Source organism: Gadus morhua, chromosome 4 (assembly GCF_902167405.1).
Source record: "Gadus morhua chromosome 4, gadMor3.0, whole genome shotgun sequence".
Taxonomy (NCBI): domain Eukaryota; kingdom Metazoa; phylum Chordata; class Actinopteri; order Gadiformes; family Gadidae; genus Gadus; species Gadus morhua.
Window position 1 is genome coordinate 30,221,369 of NC_044051.1, and position 6,576 is coordinate 30,227,944.

Sequence of the window (6,576 nt, forward strand, 5' to 3'; positions counted from 1 at the left end):
TATGTGTGTGTGTGTGTGCGTATGTGTAAGTGCGTGTGCGGGCGTGTCTGTGTGTGTGTGTGTGTGTGTGTGTGTGTGTGAGTGTGTGCATGCGTGTGCGTGGCTTGCCTGTGTGTGTGTTTGCGAGCTTTGGTGTGGGTGTGTGTGTAAGTGTGTGCATTCGCATGCATGTAGGTGTGTGTGATTGTGTGCATGTTTGTGCATGCCTACAGTACGTATGTGTGCATGCGTGCGTGTGCGCGCTTTTATGTGTGTGGGAGTGATTGCATGCGCATATATGTATTTTTGTGTGGGCATGTTTGTGCATGCTTCCGTATGTGTGCATGCGTGTGTGTGTGTGTGCGTGTATATGTGAGTGTGTGAATGCACGTGTGTGTGTGTGTTTGTTCCTGTTTGCGCAGCCCGCGCACGGACGTGTAACCACAGTCCCGGTGCGTCCTAAAAGGTGTTATTATGTGGCTAAGGCGTCCGGTGCGGCGGTGTTAATCACACAGTGCTGGGTGGAGAGCCGGCTGTCATCGGCCTATCAGGAAACAGGAGCACGGGTCCTTGGACCGAGGCTAATGGAAGAAGAATGAGTCCCAGCGCTTGCCCTCACCGTCCAAAAAATCTGCTTTTAGAGGTAAATCACAGGCCACAGCGCCACCGCAGCGCGCAATGCGATACGTCAATACGAAAAAAGGCCAATTTAATCCCTCATTTGAATATGCATTATGAGCCTGAAAAAAACAAAAAGGAACATGAAAAAAAACAAAAAGAAACTTCCTACCCTCAGACCAGATTGGGGCCAGGAGGGGTGGTAGGAAATTGTTGCACATTTCCTGACAAATTGAGTTAAACGGACATTAAGTGGGACCTTAAGAAAACAAATGGCCGTCTTTATCACAGGTGGACACTGATGGCTTAATGGGGGGGCCTGCGCTCTGCGATCGTATCGCTGGGCTAATGGCTTGACAGAACGCATTAAGGTTTTTGTGTAAAGAACTGGCGAGGAGCGGGGCGGAGAGGGGTGTGTGTGGGGGGGGGGGGGTTGGCAGAGGCTAGCAGAACGGACCTGTCAAGAGCCGCGCGTTCGGCCCTTTTGTGTGTGTGTGTGTGTGGGGTTGGGGGGAAAGCAGATGTTTGCGTGCGCGCGGTGAGCTTGCAAAGCGGGAGGCGGGCAGGCAACAGATGCCTGTACCCCTGCCAAGGTTGTGGGTTGTGTTCTTTTTTTTTTTTACACACAAGGAACATGTTGGGTCTGCCCCCATACCCCCTCTCTCTCCTCCACCTCCCCCCCACCACCTCCACACACCCCAACCCACCCCACCACAGAGATATGTTGGGCCCGAGCAGATGCCGCACACATACACATGTACATATGCTGAATTCCTGGCCCCTTTTATTTATTCATATATTTGTTTGATTAACTAGTCGTTCCATCGCTTGTTTGGCATTTTAAAGACCTGCCCGGCAGCACAGAAGGTGGGGTTTAACCGATTGGTTATCTTTATGGGAGAGATGACCAATCAGGGGAGGTTCGGTGAAGGGGGTAAAAAAACAATGAAACATTATAACACCAAAGGCAGTTGTGATCTGGCAATAACAAAAAAGGGAATGTTTACTGATAAGTAAGACACAGGTTTTGGTTTACTAAACAGTGAATTGATTTTGAGTTAGTGAGAACCAAGGACAAAGCTTCTATCAAGTGTCAACTGCTCTTTCTTTAAATAAAATCATCACACAACTACTATCTGCGCCACAATATCACAACACAAAAGTAAACCTATGAAGATATGTAATATGTCCAAGACGTTAAATTGTTGATAAGCAAGTCTGCAACGTTTCCTTTCCTACGCGTCTCTTGTATTACGAACACAGCGGCAATAGACACTCCATGGTGCCACAATACTAATTAGCTATTAGCTTACAAAGCTAGGTAGCGATATGGCACGACCAACGCCCGTTAATCCCCTCTGATGAACCTACCCGATATCCAGGTGATTCTTCGTTTAATTAGCATATTATCACTCTTTCTTCATCCTCTTTGTTCCGTCGCGACACAGTGGAAGATCAGCAGTGTCTCCTGGCTCGACACCTCTCCCGAAGCGTTGAGCCATCTAGAAAATTTCTGTCAGACCTCACATTTAGACTGTGTGACACATATTCTGCAGCGTTCATAGAATGTCTCATCTTTATGGGTCTTTTTTGGTCTGTTTGGGCGTCGCTCTCCACCTTACCTCCATCTCACTCTCTTTCCTCCTTCCATCCTTCAAAACTTCACTCCTTCCCCACCCCCCTCTAACCCCCACCCCCCGACCATTTTTTTTCTTAAAGGTACAGCTTGTTTTATTAACATCAGAGGAGCCGGTGGGGAATGGCCGCCGCGTGATCAAATGCCTCTCTAATCAAAAGGAACCGGGGCTTCCGACCGTTGTCACTGTTTAATATGTACAGAACGATTTTGATCGCACCAAGCCACTTCTGCCTTTTGTTGGCGAGGATAATGCGGGGCCCCCTCTAAGGGGCCACGGGTTGGGGGGGAGAAAGACTCCAAAAACGTGGACGGAATGTACTGCTGAGCTAGCTCGCCTGGATGATCTCCCACCGATCTTCTTGGTGACGTCCTCACTGTTGATTTACGAGGACACTGATGTGAGACCCGACTCGCTTGGGGTCTGGTGTCAAAACATGGACGACGATATGGGCAGAATGAGAAGAGAGGAAGGGGAAGAAAATATAAACCCTACGCCTCACTTCCCCTTTAATTTAGAGGGTGATTGATCGACCTGGAGGCGATACTCCAGAGCGTACATTCTCTCTTGTCAAGGTTAAGGGTTTTTTAAAGACACTTTGGTTTGGCAGGCATCCCTCCTTAGCACCGTCCTTGTCTTCCAGAACTTTCACAGATGTGAAGTTCACTTTGTTTTATCCACGGCTTGCATGCAATATGAAAAGCACACAATCACTCCTGCTGGGTAGTAGGGCTAGCATTTAAATTAATGTTCTGCATTGTGTAGTGCCTTATGATTGTTAACTCCTCTGCGATGCTGTGTCCTAATCATGACCTAAAGGTCACGTTTGTTTGTCTTACTGTGCCAAGTGGGCCATTTAGTTTGATAATCAATTGGTTGAAAGGGTTAGGGTCTACGTTTTAGTAATGCTCTTGAGTGCAATCCCTAATCTCTCCCAAATGGAGACACAGAAGAACCAAGTAAAAATATAACCCTAAGCGGTGATTAACGGGGTCCGAGCAAAATTAAAATTCAAGTACACACTAATGTAAATATGACTTATAATTATGAAGGAAAGATGTTCCACTTAATGCAATACTGTGCCTTGGCTTTCGGGTCAGCTGCAGAGCAATGGCGGAAAGTCATGTTCAGCTTGTTCATTACGCTCTAATCGGGATTCAAACTTTCAACCTAAGGATCACCTGTACAAGGCATTATCCCATTGAGCCACTTATAAACCTGAACTGCAGCCTCATTCACATGGTCAAAATGGCAATTGATAATCACACAACATCCAGAAAACTCTAAGCACACATTTCTTAAGTGAATTAAGGGCTTTCTTAAAAGCATAAACCTGAAAAGTCTTTGAAATTCTGGGGAAATTAAACATTTGTATTCAAGAATACTAACAGAAGAAAGATAAATATGACAGAGTTCATTATGAAGGAAGAATGGTTAACTAAGAAGTTCCCCTTAATGCAATACTGTGTCTTGGCAGTCCGATTCTTGGAAACTAATGAGCCGGAATGTTGATTGCCTGATGAATTTCAGGTGCTGTTCAATGTTATGTTTCTTAAATGAGTGGCAATGACAGAATGTCATGTTCAGCTTGTTCATAATGCTCTAATCAGGAGAACTCTAAACCTAAGGATCACCAGTACAAGGCATTATCCCATTGAGCCACTGACATTCCAGAACTGCATGAAGCCTCATTCGCATGGTGAAAATGTATATTGATAAGCACACAACATCAAGAAAACTCCAAGCACACATTTCACAAGAGAATTAAGGGCTTTCTTTTAAGAAAGCCCTTAATTCTCTTGTGAAATAATCTGAAAATTTGCACTTTTAATAGGATCCACCTAATGATAGCCATATGGTTGTAACTAAATAGTCATATAGGAAAAATGGGTTGAGACTGTGGATGTTTGGCATTGCTATGAAATTGTGGGAAAAGTAAACATTTAACATTTTTAGAGCAGAAGACCCGGGTTTATAGATGCATTTGATTCTAGAGATTAATATTCAATCTGGTGAGGAGAAATAAGCCTAATTCATGATTTTTTACAATAGCGCCACCTTTGGGTGCAGTACCACAAATTTGGGTTTAGTGGGGTTATTGGTAAACATACCTGAACATTTCAAGAGTTTTTGACTTACTGTATAGGCTACAGTATGACTTTTACAGAATTTGAGAAAAAGAAAAAACGTTACTGAAACAATGGGGGACCAAGCAGCTTCGCTGCTCGGGCCCCTAATGAAGAACCAGCAGGTCTGGATACTACCCAGCATCTCAATGGCTGGTCGATAATATCCTTCACCTTTTGTTCCACCTGGCAAGTTTTCACATTACCAAACTTTTTCAAGCCAAGGTTTTTTTTACAGGTAAGTCACAATGCCATGACAGGAATCCTAATTTGAAAAGGGAATGCATTTTTGGGTCATTGCCTTGGACCCTGGGGCTTAAGACTTGGGTTTAGGCCACTGTTTTAATGGCAGGCAGTTTGAGGGGCGCTGATAGGAGGGATACAAATTCAATCTAGGTGTTTCTGCCGATCAATGACGGCAATCCCACCTTGATCTTAGGTTATGAATACCTGAGGAGTCTTTCCTCACAATGAATACTGATCACAACAACGCGACTTCTTTCAAGTTCTCTTGGTTTGGTCATTCCAATAAGGTTTTGAAGATACTTTGAGATGTTACAAGGAATAATTGTCCATTTAAAAAAATATATATATACATATATATATATATATATATAATTACTTTTAGTTAATGAACGATGATGGTTGAATGCAGCCTGAAACCCAAGAAAGCTTTAATAATTTGATTTAAAATGTTTTTCTTCTATGCCATCTTATCTTCTTCCACATCTCAACGGTGTCAAGGTGCATTCCTTGAGGCCACGCTGGTTAAACCAAACCCCCAACAACACTCCACACTGTTCAGACGGCTCCTTATACAAGTGGATCCAAGCTTTTGGGGTTTTAACAACCCCACCCCCCCATCAACCCCCCCCCCCCCCCGAACCCCCAACCCCCAACCCCGACCCCCCCATCCAACCCAACCCCCCCAACCCCCAACTCCCCTACCCTGCTGTCAGGCAATGGAGCAGGTAGCTTGCAGTCCATTAAACAAATAGTGTCTCCCACACCACCCCAACTACCCCCTCCACCCCTCGCCCCACCCCCCCCACAACCTCACTTTTATTTGACATTTTATTTGGCGGTGACAAACGGCCCGGCAGTTGGATTATAACATAATTTGTCTCCCCTTTATTACAAACACAAAGGACACCATTCATTAATTATTCCGCCGCTCTCTGCTCAACACTAACGGGAAAGGTCTCACGTTTGGACAGATGGCGAGGACAATGTTATTTATATCAATCAGTCCAAAATGTTCAGCCAGGATTACTATTCCTTGGACCGCTTTGATTTATGTCTGTGCCCCCTCACCGCCTCCACCCCCCCCGCCCCCCCCCCCCCCGCCCTCGCCTCACTCACCCCCCCCCCCCCCCCCCCCCCCCCCCCCCCCCCGCCCTCGCCTCACTTCCACCCCCCCCCCCCTCCATCTCCGAACAGCTCCTGCCTAAACTCTTTAATCGAATGGGGTTATTGAGAACAGGCTTGTGCGGCGGGCAATGTGTTTTCCGCCCTTATACGTTTTGCCCCTCCCCCCAACCTACAACCAGCTTGTGTTCTAACTAAAGTAGTGTTGCCGGTTCCTACTGAGGGAGCGGTTCTTCATCGGATCGCATGAGGTTGAATTTTTACTAATCAATGGCTCGAAAAGCATTTACCTGTGTAAATTATTGTAAAAGAAAAACCTTCTAAAGAAGTATAATAAGAGAATAAAGAATTTGAAAGTATCCAACTGAAAATAATCCCCCCCCCCCTTTAAGGCTCCCGCCAAAACAACCCCCCCCCCTCCCCCCCCCCCCCCCCCCCCCCCCCCATAACACATGACTAGGCAGAGTGTGAGCAGGTAGATAGGTAGATAGGCAGACAGGTAAGCCAGGCCATCATTTATTGCGGGCCTTTCATGCTTCTAAAATACACTAGTATCCACCCTATACTATAGGGTGTACAATTTAATGCTATAGGGCCTATACCCTTAAGTTAGAGTCGTTATAAAGTACTAACCTACTCGGTTCTCCCAATAGCGAAAAACAAACGTCCAGAAAAATAACAAAATGGAGTAGATTTGATCTGTATTGCAGGTAATAGCGCCTGGGAGTTCTTAATGGGGTGGGAACACCCGAACACAGAACCAGACTCCTGTTTACAGCATATGTTCTATTGGGTAATGACTGCTCCGCCGCGGACGTGGCACCACCTAACTCCTCCTCAGACTACAC